This window comes from Thermobia domestica, chromosome 4 (genome assembly GCF_964235325.1).
Source record: "Thermobia domestica chromosome 4, izTheDome1.hap1.1, whole genome shotgun sequence".
Classification (NCBI taxonomy): domain Eukaryota; kingdom Metazoa; phylum Arthropoda; class Insecta; order Zygentoma; family Lepismatidae; genus Thermobia; species Thermobia domestica.
In genome coordinates, this window is record NC_137457.1 from 160,998,904 (window position 1) to 161,023,434 (window position 24,531).

Sequence of the window (24,531 nt, forward strand, 5' to 3'; positions counted from 1 at the left end):
TCAGAGCATAGATTTTATTATTTATGAAATTCCCGTTTCTTCGCTAAGTATTTAGTATTTTAGTTTGGCGCTCAGATATCCGGTCACTTATATGGAAGTCTAAATAATACTATGTATTTATATTGTATTATTAGCAAGAATATATTATAAATAACAGATATGATTTCAATACAAATACTTGATAGACAACAAAAAGCCGTGCTGCCTCAGTGGTTGAGCGCTCACCTCAGGTGTGTGGAATCTCTGGCTGTATCCTAGCTCGCGCAAAATTCTGCTTGTGGTATACAAACAATTGTGTGTAGGTTTTTTCGGGGTCCTCCCGCCTCCTTCCACTATCTTAATCCATCATTATTATCTATCTCATCATGACCGTCTTCCTTAGTTTTACTGAATATTTGTAGGACGTTAAACCTTAAAAAATGAAAGCACAAATACAACAATACGATTGATTTGCTTATTTAAATTTAGTGTCCCTTTTCAACAGCGAAGCTATGAGATGTGGACTTACAGTTTAAGGTGGAATCCGAACCACGGTAATCGTTCAAATTTTTGTAAGGCGCTTCCACCGGGAATCGAACCCGGGACCCCGGACCCCGGTTGCACCGAAGATGGTGCGCGAATGCTAGTCAGTAGACCAGCGGAGAGAGCCACAATAATACGAGTAATGAATGATTGTGTTACTGTTTTTATAGACCAAATATAGTTTGCAATAACGTATCTTACCTTAGAGAAAAAGTTTAAGATTAAACTTCACTTTCTTTCCGTGTGTAACGAGAGTTGAACATGTGACGGCCAGAAGAAACCCACGTATGAGCACAGTAACAGCATCCCATAATTTTAAAGGAGATCCACTGAGTTTAATTGTTAATAAAGATTGAAAGGTACTCGCCAACATAGGTTTCTTTCGAAACTTTTAATATGAACAACACTGAATCCACGTTCACAGGCAGCAGTTGATAATGGCACAGAACGAACTTTCCGCGAACGGTCTTTAAGAACTTGAAAATCACTTACCGACTTAGAACGTGACTTGTACTCTCTCCATTCTGACACTGTAGAACCCCCGTTTGGTCTAGTGGCTAGCACGCTTGATTTCGGTTAACGTGGTCCCTGGTTCGATTCCCGGTGGTATACAGTTGAACGACCAAAGTGGTCGGATTCCATTATAATCAGTAGGTCCACGTCTCCTTTAGCCTAGCAGGCATAACCGTGGGACGTTAAACTAAATCAAACCAAGCCATCTAACACTGCAGGATTTAATCCAAACAATTGAGCTTCTTTATATACGTCTACATTACCGTATAAACCACTCATGTTATCACGATCTTTATTTTCAAACACTGAAAAGCACTTTAGGACATCATTAGAAGGAAACCTTCTTTCCACTTCTTCTACTAAACCCTGGATTACCTGCCCCCTTATTTGATCAAACTCACTATCATCACTCCCTGTATCAGACGCTCGTCTGCAGTGTACTAATACAAAGACATTGGTAGACATCATCTTTCATACGCATTTTTCAGAGCTTGCAGTGAGCAAAGAGGGTCGATAGATCATACTGAGTCGGTGGGTCGCAGTGGGTCACGGTGGGTGGCGGGTCGCAGTCAGAGATGGAGTGGGTCTGTGGGTCGGTGGGTCAGTGGGTCAAGTGGGTCAAGTTTTCTGGGTGGGTCAGTGGGTCGTGGGTCGAACAGCATGTGACCCACTGTGACCAACCAACCACCGTGACCCACTGCGACCCACCGACTCAGTATGATCTACCGACCCTATCTGCTCACTGCATTGTAGACAAAATCTTCTGAGGACTGGTAAATTTGTCTCCGTTTTACTTTCAAGACCTTCATTTCCCTTTCTTTTTCACTTGTTTCTTTCTACTTACCTGAGGTGAGTATATCTAACCAAGTGAAAAAAGAACTTCAGGCACTTTTGGATATTGATATTTTTAATAGTAATAATAGCAATAGGACTTACACTACTAGTTGGCTTTCGAGACCTGTGAGTTTTTAGAGCTAACTACTGGAAAAAATACATTTTTGAATCACTGTAATTTATAAATTATTATAAAAAAATTGAAAGTAACTATGTGTGCCTGATCATCACGGTCAAATTGCAAAGTCAAATGAAATTACTTTTGGTATATATTAATAATTTGGCCCTTATCCAAATTGGGATGTTATATTGCTTTTATTATAATGCATAATATCCTAAGGAGGTAGTGAGGATCCGAATTTTTGCGAAAAAAATGAGTATCTTGCAAGCCGTTAAACTTACGGAGATGAAATTCAGTGTATTAACTCTTTATTGAAAATAAACAGAGTATGTCCTAACATTTTTTTAAATTCTCCTTTATGTGAGGGGAGGGCACTTTCTATATATGGAAAATTGGTAGTCAGTTTGTTTGTAAAAATGATCGAAAACGATCGATATTATTTAAGAAAAAAATAGAAACAAAAAATACAGTGCTTGGTTCATATATCCATTGCTTTCTGCTATAATAATTGCTGAAGCTTATGTTTATTATATGGAGCGCTTACAGCACAGGGCAATCAACCCATAAAGTTGTGAGAAAAATAGGCATAAAATTTGTACCGTAAGCTTAATTACAGGGAAATTTGAAGTTTGGATTGTACACTTTTTCTCCCTTTACGTTGGTCTACTTACTTTGATTTGAAACTTTGAAATTTCATCCTTTTTTCCACTGAAAAGTATTGATAATTCAACAAGGAAATAATTATACTATGGTAATTTAATTGAAATTCATCGTAATTTGGCACATGGCAAACAGCAGTGTGGTAATCGAAGTTGAAGAAGGAAGGACATTCCCATTTACCTCTAAACACTTTCCAGGAACCTCGTTCCCTTTCGCTTTCTAGACGGGGGAGGGAACTTCGTAATGGTATCAAACCTCCATGTGTAATTACAAAAATTAAATTTATAAACAAATGAGAAATCATCAGTTTATCAGGCTTTAATTGATAATTTATTCACAAGATTCCCTATCAAAGGCGTGGTAGATGAAGTTTCTGTTCTACATGGGTCGACATTGCCAACTGACATGATGGATATGGAAAAAATGTTGTATGGTGATAGAGAGATGATACTCCTTGCTGAGTATTTCAAACCTGACCAAGAAAAATCGTTATCAGACTTAAGTCTAGCAAGTAGATTGTCGATGAGAAGTTGCAGAAATCGGGTAGAAATATTATAAATTTCCACGACAGAGTGCGAACAGGGATTTCACCTTATGAATTTACAGATGACTAATATTAGAAATACACTAAGTGCTCAAACATTGTTAACTTGTTGCTCATCAATGTTAATGGACCACCGCTAGACAAGCTCAAAGTAGACGAGCTAGTTATTTCTTGGCTGGAGGATGGACATCATTCCCCTGCGGATGATTTGCCGCCAAAAAGTTACCAACAGGAAATAAATCCGATTTCAGATTTGTTTTGAGGTGGACAATTACGAGTTACGGAAAATGTATACTTGTATTACTAATGGCTTATTTGAGTTATTCAACTTTTTATATAATTTTTAGTAAGTCTCTTCTTTGCTTTAGGTAAACTACTTTGAATAAATATTCGTAATAATTGCAATTATGCATATTTGCAACTTAAATTTAACGTGGTGTTTTAGTGATTACACAAATTACAATTACGAGCATACTTTATGTAGATGCTCTTACAGAGGGTACCCGAGCACCTTTATATGCTATGAACAACTGATTTTTCAAGTCTTTTATGAGAGAAATACTGTGAACTGAGAAACCATAACCTTTTCCATATTGTACAGGGGTATTTTCCTGCGAATAGAAGTTTCTTGTGGAATGCATTCAGAAATTAACACTTGAAAGAATACTCTCTTAGTACAAGTATATTTTAGGCACACACTAATTTCCCCCGCCTCGAACTGTTTCAATTTCCCCACTGACAAACACTTTACCATTTTATATCGTAAAGATCAGATCCACCGTTATTGTAACAGAGTGGTGCTTGAGCGATTGACTAGAAATTCAAACTCCGATTAGTGACAATTTCACAGTCTTGTTTTATTACAAGTGTACACTCTTTAGTCAGTTGAGAAGAGGCCGTGGATCTTGTTCAGAGTTGATGACGATGGCTTTTGGTGAGTCAGAGTAGGTCAATGTGGATGAGAGTGGTTCATGGTGGATGGTGGGTGGGTCACCGTGGGTGGTGGGTCATGGTGGGTCACAGTGGGTCATGGTGGGTGGTAGGTCAGAGTGGGTCACGGTGGGTGGTGGGTCGTGGGTCAGAGTGGGTCACGATGGGTGGTGGGTAGCCGTGTGTCATGGTGGGTGGTGGGTCGCAATGGGTCATCGTGGGTGGTGGGTCGCAGTGGATCATGGTCGGTGGTGGGTCACAGTGGGTCACATGTTGACCCACGATCCACTGACCCACGCAGAAAACTTGACCCACTTTACCCACTGACCCACTCCATCTCTGGATACGAGTCGATTTGAGACTGCTCGTAAAAATCTGCACTCGACTCGAATGTCTCGAAAATCTTTCTATAATTCAGAATTAATTCTGGGCAAAGTACAAGTGTGTCTGAACACACAGTGCACCAAACACTCCTAAAGATGGGCTTACGCAGCCGACGACCCATCCATGTGCGAATGTTAAGATCACGACATCCACAACTACGAATGAAATGAGCACGTGACCATCGCCACTGGACCTTGACGCAGTGTCGGAGTGTTGCATTGTTTGATGAATCCCGATACTTTGTTCATCATGAAGATGGGAGGGTGCGAATCCATCGTGTTACAAGGGAACAGCACTTTGACTCCTGTACTGTGAAGGACCGAGACAAGCTGTTGGCGGCTTAATTATGCACTGGGGAACTTTCACGTGAGCATGACGGCAATGTTTCCCAACAGTAGTGTCAATCTCCGACAAGATAATGCACCATGTCACAAGGCCAGGAGTGTGATGGAGTGGTTCGAGGAACACAGGGGCGAGTTCCAAGTGATGTGCTGGCCCCCCAACTCGCTGGATTTGAACTCAATCTAACACGTCTGGGATGTGATTGAACATGACGTCAGAGCGCATCGACCCCCACCCCGGAATTTACGGGATTTAGGTGATCTCTGTGTGCACATGTGGTGAAAAATCTCTCCAGCGACCTACCAAAGATCACTGCATTCCTGTCAAGACGCGTCTCCTTTCTTATCCGTGCCAAAGGTGGACATACTGACAATTAGGTAGGTAGACATAAATTTCTGGCTGATGTGTACGTATATTTTAACTCGTATACTTTGTCTCGACTCGAATTTCGACACGTCTTGTCCCGAATTCGAGTCGGGTCGAAACAAAAATTATCGAGTCAAGAGAGAAACATATTTTCGAGTCGAGACATTTTCTCGAGACAAGTCGAGACAGGCTTAAATCTCGACTCGACTCGACTCGTACGCATCCCTACACTGGACACATGGATGCTTACATGATTGTTCCCCAGAGCATAAATAAATGCTGCCAGCTTGCCTCCGTCCCGCAGTACAGGTGTCAAGGAGCTGTTCCCTTGAATCACGACGGATTCGCACCCTTCCATTATCATGATGAAGAAGGTATCGGGATTCATTAGACAACGCATCGCTCTGCCACTGCACCAAGGTCCTTTGGTGATTGCAATGTGTTCATTTCATTCGTAGTTGCCAATGTGTGGTGTTGACATTTGCACATGATGTGTCGTCGGCTGCGGAGGCCCATCATTAGGAGTGTTCGGTGCATTGTTTTTTCAGACACACTTGTACTTTGCCCAGCATTAAAGTCTGATGTTAGTTCCGTCACAGTTCACTGCCTGGCCTGTTTTAAAAGTCTGCCTAACTGACGACGTCCGACATCTGTATTGAAGTGTGGCGCCCAACTCCTCGACGTTTGGATGTTGTTTCCCCTTGGTATCGCAACTTGTTGAAGGCACTCACCACAGCACTCCTCGAACACCCGACAAATCCTGCAGTTCCAAAATAATCGTGCCGAGTCTTCGGGTCGTTACAATCTGCTCTCATTCAAACTAAGATAGATTGCACGCCTTTCCCATTCTACAAACGGCCAGCGCTCGCACTGATACTGCATGTACTGTACGTGTGTCTGACTAGCAGGCATTCCTCGGTAGGTGACGCTGCTATCGCCTGAATGGGTTTATATCGATAGTAGGTAGATGGTCATAATGTTCCGGCTGGAGTATAAGAAATAAATTTAAAATGTAGGAAATTTTCAACATTCTGACTAACTTGCAGGAAATTTCACAAGTTATGGCAACAAGCCACTGACTTGGACAAGACAAGAATAATTGATGAGGCAATCATTTTTCAGGTTTTTGACATGTGCGGCTTTGACGTCAACAAATATTTCATGCCTTGTTTGGTGCTAATCAGCCCCGCTTTCATTTTCTTTTCTAACTTTTTCCAATTCACGATAATTAACAATACATGGCGCAGTTCAAATACATGTCCACTTTTTCTTTCAATCCAACTCAAGCCCTTTCAGATACTATATAGTTGTATTTACTTACGAAGAATTAATTGCATACATATACTTTCTTCAAAATAATATTAAAAATAATATTAAAGATTTACGGGACATTCGAGTCGAGTCGAGATGTTTACGATCAGTATCTACTCGAAATTCGAGACAAGAAATAAATTTGTCTCGACTCATCTCGAATTTTACAAAATGTGCCTAGACTCGAATCTCGACTCGAATTCCAGTCGAGTTGAGTTGATATTCGAGACATGTCTCGACTCGTGCGCATCAATACTTATAAAACTTAAAATGAAATGGTGCACATGTTCTAAAAAGTTGATTTCAATTGGATCTTAATCACTAATCAATTATGACAGAAAATCTGTTTACCATTTTTAATCAAAATGACGAACAACACTGACATTGCTATAGGTTATTTCATCTATCTGTATACATTCTGCAATTTGATTTTCATATAACAATTATTATCCGAGTTACGGGATATACAATAGTGAATATTTATGATATTATGATAACCACCATTTTGGTTTAAGAACCCATAGAGAATGATAATTGTGACAATGGCATAACTAGGCCCAGCAGGGAACCGAGCAGAAGTTGAATTGAGCCTCTAAACACATTAAACTGTAGATTATATAATTATGATTTGCACTTATTCGGGATTCAACTAGTGAGCCCAGGGACACTACCCCGATTGCCCCAGCCTACTCATATCTCTGTTATGTACCTGTGCATATTACGTTATTTTCCAAAGTTCTGGACATATTCTAAAAATTTCATTCAATTCGCACAGTAGACCTGAAAAACGATAGAAAATGCTATTCACGGTTTTGAATCAAAATAGTGAACAACACGACTGACATTTAAATGTCAAACAAACTTTTAGTATTTATGACAAATATAGATTTACATATAATCTGAAAGACTTGTTTTGGTACGAAATTAGTCCGGTAGGATAATTAGTTTCTGCAGGACAATTATTAACATTTAATTTTCTAACAATTGTCGTTCTGTTTCAAAGTCATATTAATGGGACGACATTCATACAAAAGGATTTTAATTTATGTAGCTATCGTGCAAGTTTCGATAAAATTGATTGAGATGCAAAGAAGTTACTCGAAGAGAAAGGAACCTATGCGTTAGTAAATTTGGAAGCTTTTATGATCGTCACTTTGTTTTCAGAAACTGAAAGTTTAAAAAAGTACAAAACGACAAGCCTATATCGATCCATCTATCTGATCTGACATATCAAAATCGCTTCGAAAGTATAAGAGAAAATCGTGGGGGACCAAATAACAAACACGAGTTATGGGCAGTGAAATCATAAACTTGTTTCCTATTTTCTATCAGAAATTATCAAAGCATTATCTATTTACGAAAAACAAATTTTAAGGTTTTGTTTATTGCAATTCAAAGAAAGATTATAAAACGCAACTCAAGACAGTTGTTGAAACGGCTACCAAACTTTTAAACCGTCATTTCCACTCCCAAGCGCCAGAGCGTTACAAAGGAATGCATGTAAACGCAGGAGATACAAGCGTTCAGGCACTTTGCGCTGTTGCCACACTTCGGACGCCATATAGTCAGTAATTTCAAAGGAAGTATACAAATAAAATATACAAACTTTGTGACTCGAGCGCCAAGGTGGTAAACGGCCGAACTAAAAGCAGAATATAGGTTTACAATATGCTATCCATTCGACGTCCGACGAACTTTAAATATCGAAGTTATTACTCGTCGAAGAACATTTTCGGTAAATAAAATATATTACTTTTTCCAACCAACAGTCAGAAAAAGCATCATTTTCCATGAAACACACACAGGAAGAAAATTATTGAGGATTGTCATCTGGCGTCCGGTATACGGACGTCATATGTACGTGGACGCCACATGTAATGCAATCTTCGTAATGTACGGACGCACTATAGTAGCAAAACTAATATATATATATATATATATATATATATATATATATATATATATATATATATATATATATATATATATATATATATATATATTGTTATACGTTGTTTTCTGTTCTGAGATTGGCATTTATATTTGTATACACTTTCTTTTGTGAAATCGTAATTGAGATCACTCCTTCACTCTCCACCCAGTACGGCAAAGTTGGTTCTGATTCCAACTCCCTTTAAGCCTCAGTATTGAAACATCTTTGGCCTACTGGTTCGAAGATGATGAGAAAGTGCACTATAAGTCTCAATAGTGGGGGGAGACTCGTATTTCAGTGGTAGAGCTTGTACTGGAAATCGAAACCCAGGTAACATATGAAGACTGTGAGCTGAATCTAGATAGGGAGGGATAGCTTGACTAAATTAAAGAGACCAATCCATTTTACATTTTATTTATAAGAATAGAAAAAAAATTAAAAAATGAGAATAGAGATGAATTTTACAAATCGGTTACTTGGAATTACAACTTGAAATTCTTACTACATCACGTTTATGGGCACAACCCTTTCGTAACCAAATGGATGCTAGAAGGTTTTTATGCTAAACCGCGATTTATTGAAAATAGTGAAATTGAAACTTCGTACATCGCAACTTGCATTGGCCCAAAGGGAAAAGTGTTAATTCTCGAAGAGAGAATTTGGTCTCGAGTTGAAAATAACTTCATATTTGTAACTAAACATTCTCAAGGTGCTCGTCCCGAGTTGAGAGGGGAACTTAGAAAAAATAATCACATACCTGATTTGACGACAAGCGGCCGTAACAAGGGGAGACACACTCTCGTAGACGGCAGGCTGGAGAATCATCCGAGCCGGCGAACAGGCCTCGCTTATATAGGCGCTTCGTCCCACGCATTTCTGCCAGTCTGACGTCGCTCGAAAGCTACGTCACGAGCCTCGACGAGCTTGGAGAAACTTCTTCACGCGCATGCTCAATACTAGCTAAGACGTTTAGTTTTTTCTATGATTTTTCCCTATTCCGCCGGGGTTGAAATTTCTATTTTACATTTATTTTACATTTTTATTTCAAGCATAGCACCAAATACATAATGTTTTCATGTATTTATCGCTTGTGTGGTATTAACTACATTTGCATTCCCGGACCCGGCGCTGTGATCTGAGTAAATCAAAGCCAGGGTCATACCACTATTACATGCGTGTGGGTTGGTGTCAATGAGGCATCAGGTTGCTAATACAATCAGAGCCTCAACTGACTCCGTTCTCCCTTTCTTTCTTTTCCTTGCTGCACACACAATTTGAAAAGCGCGGGCGTCTCGCCCCATAATTTGAGTCCGGCTTAGAACTTCGAGGCATAACTGTGTAACAGTTATCCGCCGACCTCGGTAAAAAAAATAAAAAAAATGTTGAAAGTTATCTTCTTGATATTTATATCCAAATACAGAAATTGTTGTCCAAGGCAAGTTGCTGGGATTTAAAGAGTTAATATAGAACGGGCTTTACGTAAGGGCGCTAAGAAACTAAAAACAAACTTTCCTAAGAGTCTGGAGATTATGAGCGACGAAATTGCAAGAGAGCGGGATTGTAAGATTTCATGTGTATTGACTATCTACTTCATTTAAATGCTACAACAGTTCCAATAACAAAATATTAGATAAAAGAACCATGTTTAGTACGAAGCTTTATGATTTGAACCTTTGTAGAATGAAACCTTACAATCATTGTATCCTTCTAGCTTATAATTGTCAAGAGTTTTCGTGTGAACTCAAAATAGTTTTTTTAAACCAATTCCTAATCATAGTATTAAGCATGCCTTTGAACCATTTACCAGTACGACTTTTAGTATCATAAAGAAAATTAATATTTTGTGAGTTTACTGATTTGCTAAGTACCATTATATTTACTGTACTGACAGTGAGTATAATTATAGGCTTACGTGTTAAATGTGATTGTCTCAGGTTACTAATATGATTCAGCTAAAAATTAAAGAAAATCAACATTAAATACACTCGAAAAAATAATTTAGCGTGCAGCGCTTTAGAGATTGACTGAGATGGACGATAAAATTACAAGAGCAGTTTTCATTGGTTATGGTATAAGCCAAATTGGAAACATGCAATGATATAGAATAGTACACTCGATTGTGTTTGCCTTAATTCTTAAAATATTGCGGGGTTGTGCCTTACAGTTTGTGAACAAATTCCTTAGGTTGATTCAATATACCATTTATAATTCATAAAGCATAGGCGATACTCTACTTTCCTAGAAATCCAGAATCAAGTAAATATTGAATAATTATGGCATATAAGGAAAAATATAACTTGGATAGTATTTGATTACCATGTTACATGTCCTGTAATATAATTCTTGTAATACAGAAGCGATTGCATACCAAATGCTTAAATCGCGTATATAGTGCAACTTGAATAATGAGCGACTAACGATTAATACACAATGCTTAATAAGTATTTTCAAGTGCGTCTATAAACATGTTATATTAAACTCATCCTAATGTTATTGAAGAATAAATCTCACATTATTAGCTATTGTTCTCTACATTGGTTGCAATAAGTGTAATATATTACAAATTTACTGTATAGCTATACAAGTGATCACAGTATGTACAGGTGTTTTTTTTTACTTATACTCAGTCTGTTTGCTAATTGCGACCTCGAGGTGGTTTTTTTCATCCTGTGTGGTATGCATCATGCCACACACATTGACATTTATGTATACTGGCAATATACAGAAATTACAAACAAGTGAGCGCACTTTAGCGCACCTAAGAATTAAATACAAACAACTCTAGATTTCTTTTCCATGAGTGGTTCCGTCAGTAAGAGGGAGACTGAATAGCCGAAGAATTGACCCTATGGTTAGTATGTTAGTTTATGCCCTAATGGCCTATGGTAATAACGGATACGAATTCTAATAATCAGGGATGTAGTTACATTTACTATACCAGAGTACATGTTTTTGCAGGGGACTGTATAACGTTTCTTTATAATTAGGGGGGTGTATAGGTTAATATTGTTAGTATTCCTATTCTTGTTATTATTAAAAGGAGTTTTGGTATTAGCGTTCATATTTTATACCTTTTTTTTAAATACAAATCGAAATCGATAGGGATTTCTTTGTGGGTACAAAGGAAATTTACGAAGTAACGTTACGTCATGTTCCATCATGTTGGTGGTTCCTGTTGCTCTATAAGATAGATTTTTAAACACAAAAGTTAACCACAACAAAGCTATGGTTGAGCTAGAGAATTTAAAAAAAATCACCGGAAGTATGTTCCGTTCTTTCTTTTACTTCAATTAATCTTGACTGATAACAACCATAGGTTTCCGTTTGTGGTGAACTTTCCTGTTTTTAGATCTTAAACACATAGTGTAAGTGATTTAGTTATTCGGAGACTAATCCTACATAGAGACGACATACATGGTGACATGTATGTATCCTGTTATTGAGCAACAGTTGACTGCAGATATGATTAAATTCAATGTGCAATGGATAATTTAATAAAATACTTCCTTGTTCTTTCTCGCTTCGGTGTTTGCCAAAAGATAGACATACAGAGGTTCCAAAAATTACGGTGTTTAACATAGTGGAATGAAAATGTGGAGAGTCGATTACCATACTCACATATATGCTTCTTTAATTGTCTGAACGAATTCTTGTGCTTACATTGACCAATTAATAAGAATTTATATTATATATTCAGACAATAACTTTCCATGGTTTTGGTACATTAGCTCGCGGTTATTACAATGAAATTAAGTTATTTCATATATCGAAAAAGTTTTAAAGTCTCTTAACGTTTGCTTGTTTGGTTGTTGTTACAATCTTCTTACGATTTGTCACAACGCTAATTTGAAAGAGTTTTTGTTACAATCTTCTTATGATTTGTCACAACGCTGATTTGAAAGAGTTTTTATTACAATCTTCTTATGATTTGTCACAACTACATTGATTTTTATTACTTTTACATTGAGTATTATCACTTGTCCAAATTTTCGTGTTTGTCCTGGTACGAGAAGAGTTTTTCACCTGTAAGCAATGAACTGATATACGCAAATGGGAGTCTGTCCGTAGATAAACGAGATTTCCTTGTCACTGCAGAAATTTATAAATTTTGTGGCACAGAGAAAGTTCTGTATCCGGATGGGAGTTCAGATTATAGATAACTGTTGTCCACTAGCAAACAGTGATGGGTCGAACAATAACAATAATCGATTTCCATATCGTCCCTCTGGATCAGCCCTGGATGGGGCCGACAGGCTGTGATCTGGATCCTTGGGTACCTCCAGATACCAGGACTGTGGGGGGGGCCTTACTCTAGACATCACACTGGGAAGGCAATGGATAGAGATCTGCAATCAAAGAGACTATTAGCTTACATTATCATTAATGCGTTACATATTAACCTTGGCTTATGCAGAGTACTTGTTTATATAGGAAGGTCCACTGTATCCTTCTATTAATTGTTCATTTTTTTAAACTGGGTTGACCACATATCAGTTTAGGAAAGATAGAGTGATCGATGGAAAGTTACCAATAATGAGCTATCTGAACGTGAGAGTTGACTAAGAAAACTGTTTTTCATTCAGATGTCCTGAGTGTGCTGTCCACACATCATCAGAGTCTAAGTATGGGTACCTGTCTTAAATAATGTATGGGATTGTATTAATATCACTATGAGATTAAGAATCAATTTTGTACCATGAACAAATTAGATGAGAGGTCTGGAAATAAGTGTATGTGCGCTGACCACACATTACTATTAGGATGCCTCTTGTGTTTGAGCGGTGATGATGCGAAGATAAAGATAACATCCTGGTAGAAACAAGTTCTTCACAAGATGGTTGATTTACCAAACTTGGTTTGTTTCTTCGTGAGTGGAATAATAATGATGGAGGAGAGTGAATTATCACAATATACTTTTCATTTACTGCAGTGATTAATGGGTGATGAATCATCTGGTGAGTAAATCCAAGGTACTTTACAAGATGGGCATTACCTTGTTTGTTATTTAAACGTTGGGACATACATGGCCCTATTGACATACATTTGCCGTATATTTTGTTTTCAGATGTAGTCAGGTTGAGGAATAGAGTGTTAAGAGGAAGTTTGAATTGAGCCAGCATGGCGGAAGTTAGCTAATTATGCAGCTTGGTATAATGATATGTGGCTTGTAAATTATCAGCTCAGCTGACGAATGTTCGGAGAGAGAGGAGAAAAAGGGGGGTTTTTGCATCGCAACTGAGAAAACACATCTAGTATACTGTCGCAGTTGCCGGCTTCAGACCAGGGACATCTTAGCATGGTCAGATAAGTATATTTGTATTTATTTCTAAATTAAAGGATAGGAGTGGTCAGTCGTTTGAATTGCTATGCATGTGTACAAAAAGTGTGTTGAATACGGTATTTTATACCTTGAAATGTTACCATTAATTTACACTTTTTTTTGGTTAAAACTGAATTTTAACATAGATAAAACTTAACAAGTTGATGCAATGCTTTTAAATAACTAAGTGAAATAATCATAGGACTATTAATCAAAGTTCAGATTCAACAAGATTTAATTAGCTTTCTTTATACCTTTGCAAGTATGCTAGTTAGGCGAATTAGTTCCAAAGTATCTCAAAATTTATGTTAATTGATTGAACTAAAAATTTAAAATATCTCAAGCAAACTGATATAAATTTTAGACATGTAAAATTTCATAATTGAAATTCATCTCTAGTTGTACACATTTATTACTCCTTGTGTACCCATAGTGTTCAAGATAAGACGTATCTCACAATAGGTCATAACAAGCATTGAGAAATTCTCAGTTAACGTGCATATCTTATTCACAATTGTATGCTGATTTTTTCTTTTTTTAATACGATATCTCGATTACTATTAATTTATTGGATTAATATCGTAGGGTTTTGAGCTTTGGTGCAGCCCTATAAGGTTAATTATTGACCAATGAGGCCCTCAGAGGAGGCAGTCTTATCTTGTGCATAATGTGATTTGTTCACTATATTTGCAACCTTTTGTAGGTAGCTTAGTAAGAATAAAAATGTCAAATTTCTTTGTCGAAGTAAATTGATAATCAAGTGATTAAAAATTAATATATTTTAACAAAAGTATAAAAAGGAAAATGAATACTCAGTTATTTCCAATGCGCAGGTCCTTTCACTTCTCTCACCTGGGCAGGTTCTGCTGTAAGGCTTCTGAAAGGAAAGGTCTGAAACGAAAAATTCTCACACACAAAAATAGTATTATAGATTGAATCCGGGGACTTGAATATGTTCGTAGTCTACTTAATAGTCGAAATTTAAAGAACTTGGTAGTTAAAACTTTACTGGATTTAAGTAATAGTTACATTGTATCTGATTATTAGGTATAGTAACAAAGGAGTTTAAATAAGTTCTTAACTTTGTGGTTTATATTTTTCAGCTTGTTGGAGTATACGTATCATCTTTTGCTCGAAGAACGCAAAGGAAGGAGAAGGGAAGACTTACGTCTCCAAAGACAATAAGGGGAGGACTCCTGTTACGGGGTAAGTACTATCTCCCTGAATTGTTAGTGTATTATTCTTGAAGCATGCGTTTTCCAATTTCTTCACGTCAAGTTACCAATTCGTTCTACAAGTGAGTGTTAACATAGTTTACTGCTGAACTCGAGTGCAACAAAATCGCAGTTCGTTTCCTGGGAGTATACCATACCGATTTTCATTATCACTGAATTAAGTGAGAGCCACAATGAAAGATAATGACCAAAGTCGTAGTTAAACAGTGATTATAAGAAGTGCGTTTTGCATTACCTGTGAATTTAGTAAGTGTTTCCCTAAGGAAAGACAAAAACGATGTTTATTATAGTTTGGAGCGTGTCACTCATACAGAAAGTGCGTGAGTCGGATTCGATCTCCGACTGATCTGTTTCCTTTCAAAGTTAGATACAATTGCGTAAATGCCAATAATCACCGGAAAGTGATGTCATTTTGGCAATGATATTAATTTTGACAAACATTCCCGGTCTCGAACTCGGGACCCCTAGTGTAGATAGGGATGATATGTGATGAACTAAGTTTCTATTGGAGGTATTTGATTCTAACCGACTTACACATGACCAATTCGATTATAAACTTGAGCTCGTGCGGAGCGATAAGTTAGATATAGGATAAAAGAAATGATCCATCGGGGGATCGAACTAGAGGTCGTTAAGAACCAATTGCTTAACAGAGACTACGGTGTATCCCAATCGTGATGAGTTGTTGGGCAACATTATTATTATCATTCGTTTCGTTGTAATTTCATTCCCCTGTTTTTTTAATTATTTATATATTGTCCTGTTATAAATGTTGGTGTATTCTTCGAGGTTGACGCTACACGTAACAACATCCTGAGTCCTTGTTAGCAGCTGGATTCACTTCCGTCACCTGATAAGAGGTGATTTGCTTTTAGTTTTAATGCAGAATGAAAGGTGGGTGTTGAGGAAGTATCCGCGAACATTGTAAGGATTTGCATCAAACCAAATGATATTCGATTAACTTTTAAGTTTGAAAGAGTACTACTTTTGTTTGTTTATTTTGACAATTTATTTCACTTAAAATGATAATTACCGTCACGTTCTTATATTTATATTCTAAAGTTCGTGTGCGCCGTGCGCTGATGTAATGCGGTGTTTTCCATCTATTAAACAGGGCCGCTTATGGAGGGGGCCACCAAATTTTGAAAGTCTCATGACTTGTAGTTTTTAAATCTTTTGTTGGGTATAATCATAAGTTTTATTCTGACTCAAATTAAGTTACTTTATACCAGATTCATTAAAAACAAGTTGCCAGAGCTCGAGTATCCTTAATATGTATCCTGTAATTTATGAAGCATTTCTATTATTCGAGTATTGATTCTCATTACGACATAATGTACACGTAATGATTCTCTTCCAATGTTTTATTATTATTATTATTATTATTATTATTATTATTATTATTATTTTAATGTACCAGTGATAGCGTGATTTAATACCACTCTGCGTTGTAATATCAGCGTTGTGTGCCTTTTAATCATGTCAAGACAAGATTTTAACTAGTATGAAGGCAGTTACACAGGGATGATTGAAAAACGCGAGTATAGTGGTGTAGTGGTAGGACAACATCTGGGACGGCACTATAGCTCACAACGATGTTATTTATGTAACCATTACTTTACAGAACATGCCGATATTATTATAATCAAGTTAGTTACAATAAGCGGGTTTTAGCCCATTACCCAATGATGGGAGGACATAAAAAAATGGGGGGCTCGAAATAATGATACAGTATGATACTATCTAGTATTTTGATAAATATCATTAATGTCCTTATAACTGAAAACATTACTACTAAAGGTAGCGAAGTATAGTACACAGGTAGCTATTTACATTCTTTAAAAAATGAATGGCCGATACACGTATAATTGTAAATGCATTATATACAATATGCGCATTATGCTAGTACATTGCCGTAGTTTGGCAATAGATTGGTCCTTGCTAAGAGATTGGCCATTTTTACAGCAGCATAATGTCACTTGTGTTCACCCAGAAGAGGTCGCAGGAAAATTTCACACATATATATATATATATATATATATATATATATGGATACGAAGTCCACAGCAACAGCAGAAAACAACATGTCAAAGTCTAAGGCGTATTTCTATTTAATTGGTTTGCTTTTATTTTATTTTATTTTTTTAAATAACCAATATGCTTCCCGCCCGAACTACGCGGAAAAAAAATAAAATAAAAAATACTAACAGCTTAAGGAAAAACAAAGGGGGAGGCATTGTGTGGAGTAGCCTATGTAAATATCTGGAGGGGGGAATTACGCTCCCCTTTTTTGTGTGTTACACGTGTAGTTAACCCGGGTCAAAAAAAGCGACACGTAAACAACGCGTTTATCATAAGTTGGCATAAGTTTGTAACGGAGCAAGAAAAACAAGCAATATTGACTTTGCTTTATATTCCAGGTTAAGGCATTCCTAGACACGAAGAGCGGCAAGTGTCATGAGAGAAAGAAAGTAAAAGAATCAGGCGTCGCAATGGATGGATTCCTATAATGTGAATGAGGAGCTTGCAGCTGCAACGTCGTATACTTAAAGTCAGAGTTGAGTATAATAGAAGGTACACTTGGACATATAAATGTGTGGAATTACTGATCCTAATTTCTCTTTTCAGCTATGTCAACACATGTCAACATACGTTTTCTTTATATATTTTTCCGTATTTGTCAGCATATTGGAAGTCTTATAGGAGAAGAAGAAGGGTAACTCATTCGTGGCCGGCCACATTCACACAAAGAACAAAAAAAAATATTCATCCCAATATGTTGGCAAAACATTTATTTTGGTATGAACTCGACATAACTTTTCCTGTGACGCGTCTAACATCCTTGGTATGGTAGTTATGGTAGGGCCCTGATTCTAAAAATGACTTATTTGCTCCTCAGATCAATTTTATCGCCGCCGACTAAGATGAGTGCCTATTATCCAATGGTAGGCCATGGGTATCTAATGCCTTTTATAGTATTGAAGGGAGAGGGGGAATGGATTCCAGGAAGTATCCTTTTGTTTCTGATTCTCGAAGAGTATATTATAACTTTTTTTTTTACAATTTCACAGTGTATACCTTTAGGCTCTATCTATAGTCATGTATGTACATGTTCCGGTGTGCCCGAGGTCTTGCTTAACTACGTGTACTCCACTTTTTAGCGGTCTATGTGATATATGAGATATTCGACACACTCAATAAATAATATACTTCAAGTTTTTTTCTGTTTTTTTTATTTTAAAATTTGTCTAAATTGAGGCGACTAGGTCTCATGAGCGACCTATATGTTACGCTTAACATTCCTCGTCCTCACTATCGCTAGAAACTTCCAGCTGGCGTGAGTTATCTCGGGGGAAATACTTCTTTAACCTTTCAATAGTTACAATCTGAGTGTGGTTAGGGTTTGCTACTAATTCAATTTTACAGGCATTTGTGGGAGAAATACTCCTTAAGTAATACGGTCCCATAAACTTGGGTGTCAACTTAGGAGAAATATCCTTCTTAGGTAGATAATCTCTACACAATACTAAATCACCAACCTTTAGCTTAATAGGTTGTCTAGTGCGAACAACTCGTAATTTAGTCTGCCGCTGTGCATGTGTCATATCCTGCTGGGCTAACTTACGGATTAACTTGAGTTGTTTCTGATGTTCCTGTATGATCTGATTAACGGCCTGTACGTCATTGTCCGTCTCGTCATTTAAGGATTCGACCTGGGGAACAAGTTTCCCTAAATAAAGGTTTTTAGACAAAGATCTGGTTCCATCTGAACTATTAAAAATAGTCAGAGTGATATTTCCATTGTCAGTAAAAACTGGACCTCTGGGGTTCAAACAGGAGTGCCAATAAGAATTCCCAAAAATGCACGTTCCCGGTGGGTGCGGTAATTTCTATGTCATACGAAGCCTTGGAAGGCACGCGCACATTTGCTGGAAGGTGCACTTTATAGGTAGTGTCCGGATAGATATCAAAAATTTCGTCGCTCAACCCCAAGGGGTTTGGAACGACTTCTTTCTTACTATGAACCTGAGCAGAACTCCCTAGATCAGGGAGAGTTGCTGGATCATTTACACTTCCTTGCGTTGTCAAAGGTTTTTCTAACGTTCCTAACTGTCCTCTATTTGATTGGTGCTCTACAGGCTCATAAAGCGCCTGTGAGGCCAGGGGTGGCTTTACAGAGTGTTGGTTCGTTTTGCTATATCTTGTCGCATAAAACGCTTTCTTTTTAATTCTAGGAATAATCTCTGTACCCGAACTTTCTGTAGAATTAGCTACCAAAGTTCCACTAGGGCCTGGTTGAGGGTCAAGACTGCATAGATTCTTTTCCTCTTTGTTTAAGTCAGGCGGATTGGTAAGTTCCAGCTCAGGAGCACTGGAAGACACCTTGCTTTTCTTAGTTCGTTTACGTCTTGCCTTTTTACGTCAATTGACTTTTCCATTCGTTTTATTCGTAGGCTCCGAGGGAAATTTTGTAGTTTCCCTGGAACACACAAATACTCGAGAGGTAATTTCTTCAGTATGGAGTTTTTGTCTCTTATCAGGTACACTAACAACGGGATTTATGGGATTTCCGGTGACCAATTTTGGAGACGGATCCTTACTCCTAAGTGGGAGGTTCCGTTTCCTATAAGTTGGTTTGTTTCTATGAAGGGGGATAGAGAAAGCCATTTGTCTAGTATTATCATTCTGTATTGATTGGGAATCGCTATACGATCTTTTTCCTACTGACGGTGGGTATCGTTTAACATATTTTAAGTCGAAGGTATGAATCACACCTTGACGATACCCATATGTACCTTTTGGGATTGTGAACCATAGGTCTTCAACATGATTCCCGTTTTATCTGCTAGTTCCAAGTATTTGGAATGAATGGTTGTGACATACTTGTGCAAAAAATCTATCCCTAAAATAACATCATAGGCGCAAAACTGTGGGTCAACTATAGCTACCTCTAGAAATCTTCGTTTGGTTGTTTTCAATTGATCCTTGCAACAACAATCTATTCTCACCACAGGAATGTAATTTGTGGGCTGGGCACCTACGCCACGAAGCTTTACATAACCCTTCAGTCTTTCAGTTAGTGGAAATCTTGGGGGTAAGAGGGTTTTCGAAACCAGCGAAATTTCCGAGCCTGTGTCTATAAGACCTTGCGCCCAGGGGTATCCTATTTTTATCTTGACTGTACAAAGCTGCGCCTGCCCATGGCCAAGGCCATATGTATTTTGGTGATTGTTCCTATACATTTTGTAACCCGGTTCTGTTACTACTTCGTCTGAGTAACAAGAACTAATCTGTACAAATCCAGGTTGGTGTTGTTCTTTAATGCTTGACCAGTCCAAGCGGTCATTTTCCCATATTACGTCATGGCTAATTCTATGACTAACTAATCTTTGTGCTGTGTGAAACTTTCTAAGATATTGTAGGCACTGTTCGAGATTATCGCAATCATCCACTTCAAGCATCAGCTTATTTAGGATGTCAGGTAACAAACTCATTCTAAGTTTACTCATCAATTCACTTTCATTTACCCATCCTCGTAAGAATTTCAAATCCTTTATTAACTTATAAATGAACGCTAAAGTACTTTCATTGGGTTGTTGTTTTCTTGTATCAACGTCGAATTCTAATCTTGCAGTATACTCAATACTAGGAAAAGCATTTTTAAGTTTTTCCTTCATCTCGTTATAGTTTAAAGGTAAAAGGTTTGCTAGGTATACTAAATAGAAGGAGAAAGCTTCCCCTTTCAGACAATACGGAAGGTAATTTACTATCTCTAGGGTTGACCATTCGTATATGCTAGCCACTAATTCATATTCTTGCAGGAAAAGTTCCACACACTCATGTTTATTACCAGAGAAGGAGGAATTTCAACATTTGGATAGATCTTGAATGCTTGCGGTGTAGCACCAATAGTAGAATTTTGATTGTCACCCTCGGGAGGAGGGTTGCCAACTTTGCCTGTTACAACAGTATCTGTAATTTTAGGTTTCTCAAAACTATATAGTATAGATGGCTCGGTAACCGGACTAGTTTTAATTTCTTGCCAGATTTTAAATTTATATGAGCCTTATCCTCAGGATCTACTTTTAAAAAGGACGAAAAATTTAATTTTTGCTTATCAGAGGTCTTATCGTCACTTGATGAATGTGAAACGGGCTCATCTTTCAGATCTACGGACCTGTGTAAAGAAGCCGAGGTATTGGAATTTTCAGAGACGGACCTATAGTCGGTATCAGTTACGCTTCTATTTTCTAACTCGGAGGTTTGTTCTGAACTAAATTCTGATGTATGAGATCTATCATGTTCGCTAAATACTGATTTTTCTGTCTTTTCCCCTTCGCTAAACTCTAATTTCTCCACTGGGGTCGTGGGTGTAACTACGATACTAGGTGGCGAAACAAACACTATCTGTAAGGGATCTAACTTTTCCTCTTGTTGGTACTTTTTCATTTCCTTGGTCGCAGGTGATTCACCAGTTTCGTTATAGGAACTAAATTTAGAACTAGCACTAGCTGAAGGTTGTAAACCAATATCTTTAACACTATCAGTTCGTTTGATAGATTCACTTCGGGTTGGAGAGGTTGAGGGATCGTCTCTATTTTCTACCTCATCTAAACAAATTACTGACGCACCAAATTCCGCGTAATCAAATATTTTACCAATGTTTTCGTTTATTCTACTCTCAGACCAGGAATCGTTGTTTTCTTCTTCTTCTTCCATTTGCTTCTGGTGGTCGGAATAAACTGAGGGAAAAGCATCATCACTTTTCTTCTCTTCGTCTAAGCTCCTCTCAACTGGAGCAGGGGCGACGAGGTCAGTTCTCTGGTCAGTATCCTCTGTGGGAGGGTCTTGGTTCGCTGCTCGGGGAGTAGAAACCGTGGGAGGATCCCAATGGTCATATCGGAGTTCTTCTTCGGAGTTCCACGAAGGTTTTGACTCATCCTCCAGGGATGATGCAGGAGAAGACTCCGGGTTGTCTTCTTGAAATTGGGCTATTTCTTCGTTTTGTAATTTCTGTAGTTCGTTTCCCAACCAATCGTCTTTCAACGATTCACCCCCATCTGAATCTGAACTACTAATATCTCCGTTTGACCACCTAACTTTACTAACTACACTGAGTATGTTATCTATACTGTCCAAATATTGCAGTTTCTCTTGGAGGGTAAGACTATTTTCAAACATGACAGGGTTGGTTTGAGTAGCGGTTGTCCAAATAACCTTAAGTTCACGATCTGTGTCAATCCGGATCATTTTAGGAAACTTATATTCGGTCTGGACGCTAACATCTTTCTTTTGAAAAACGTCGCACTGTATTTCCATGTCAATATTTCCAACTACATTTTCCTCAGGTAATAAATCTTCAAAGGGGGCTGAGGGGTCAGCTTGAAATAAAATACATAATTTCTCTTCGTCGTCACCTTGGCAACGAACAACTGTGACCTGTATTTTCTTGTTCCGTAGTTGTTTACTTAAAGGTCGAATTAAGTTTCCTACTGCTAGGGACAATTCTGTTTGTAATGAATGCCTAATCTGGTCTATTAACGCTTCATCGTTAGGTTGTGTCAGAGCGCGCAATTCATTTTCATTATTCTCGTCAGGGCTCTCAATTTTCGTTTCCCTTGGTTCGGTTCCTATATTTGCATAAATTGGCTCTTTATTCGTGAAAGCCTTGGGTTCGGGACCAATATTTTCGTAAATTGGCTCTTTACTCATTGAGATTCGTGATTCAGTATTTAAGTTAGCATACATAGTTCTAGGACCGATCTCAGCATAAACTGTTTCGTCACTACTACCAGCATAAAAGGATTGAAAGATCGGTCTTTGCATTTCTAACGGCGTTGTAGGATCTGACAGTTCGTATTTTATAGGAAAATATAGCGCTACTGGGCTATCTGATTCTTTTGAGACACCAATATCTTTATTTCCTGAACTTAACACTAAGTTACTTAATCTATTTTCCTTATCAGCTAACTTATTATTATCTAAGGGACTTTGGTTCGAGGAGACATCTGGTATTACACCTGCTGTTGTTTTTATCTCAATTGTTGCTTGAGGGCATTCCTGACCTGCAGTTATTAGTTTTGCAATTTCTAGTTCATCTTTTAAATTTACTTCATTCACTAGAGTTTTTGGATCTACCCCCGGTGGGGTCTCGTCAGTATCTGAATTTACATATATCGTCCTCGGAGCTGGTGTTGGTTTATCACTTGAACCAGCACTTTGCATTTCTGTATCATTTCTAGTCGGGATAGGGCTAGACGCGGCAAGCTGCGTTAGATCGTAACCACTCGCCGGAGCATCAGGAGTTTGCGGGCTAGCGGTCGTTGGTTCAAGATATCTGGGCTGACTCCACGTATCCAAATATCTCGGTAATGGATTATTTTTCCAACGGCCAAATTGAGGAGGAGAATGCCCATGAACTTTTATTTTATTGCATTCAATACAATAATAATTATTCCACCGATCCAAAATATAACGGTGCTTGCCCGTGGGCGTCTTAGGACAATGGGACTGCCCTAAATCTAATAGCTTTTCTTTTATTTTCTGCGCGAAACTCATTTTTGATGAATAAATCTGTTTTTTTTTTCAAGTCAGTGGCCTCTTAAACCAGGGCAGTGGGTAATCAACCTATTTCCTCTGATATAATAAGAATTTAATCACTGATAGCTACTTCCCTCGGAAATGCTACGTCAAATTTTTACGTATTATGAGACTTATTATTATTTCAATATCTTTATTTAGCTTCCTTTGAACTTGAATACTCAACTTCCCTTTCTTTATAAATTTTGCTTTACTCTTTTAGAACGGGAAACGGAAAGTGACTAGACAGCTATTTATTTTAAAGAAATGTTTATCTGTTCACTTATGATGAGTGTACTTTTTACTGCTATTCTTTAATTTGTTTTTCTTTTTTTAACTTCATTTTTTTAACCTTTTTTTTAGATTTACACAGGGGGATTACAAACATCCAACCATTGGATCATGTACCTGCATTTTGATTTTTGGGTGTTGCATTTGCATAAAGGAGAGTTTTAGGCAGTTATTCCCAGGCAGCAGTCGGTCATGCACCCCTAGTGCAGGGGGGCCCTGCTGGACCAAGAGAATAAGATACCTGTGACCCCCAAGCTTTGCATGGGAAAGGATTTTAGACACTTATCGCCGGACAAACGAGTCGAACTTTCATCCCGTAAAACGGGAGGTTCTGTTGCCCAGAGATAAAACTGACTGTGGCCCCCACCAAAGCTAGCAGAAGCATAAGCAGATTTAGGGTTTTGCAAGTACATGAGACAAAAGCTGAATTCTGTCGTAACGCTCGCGTCCCGATTTTACATTTCCATGACTACACAAGAAACGTCGTGAGGTAAACTGAGTCTTGCTCTGCGGGACCTAGCAACTATTCCGCTGACTTATAACAAATTAAAGCGAGAGAAGTTGAGAATAGAAATTTTGGTCACTACTTTACTCCTTGTAAAACGCATTACTTAGAGCAGAAGGATTATACTTGTATATCAGAGT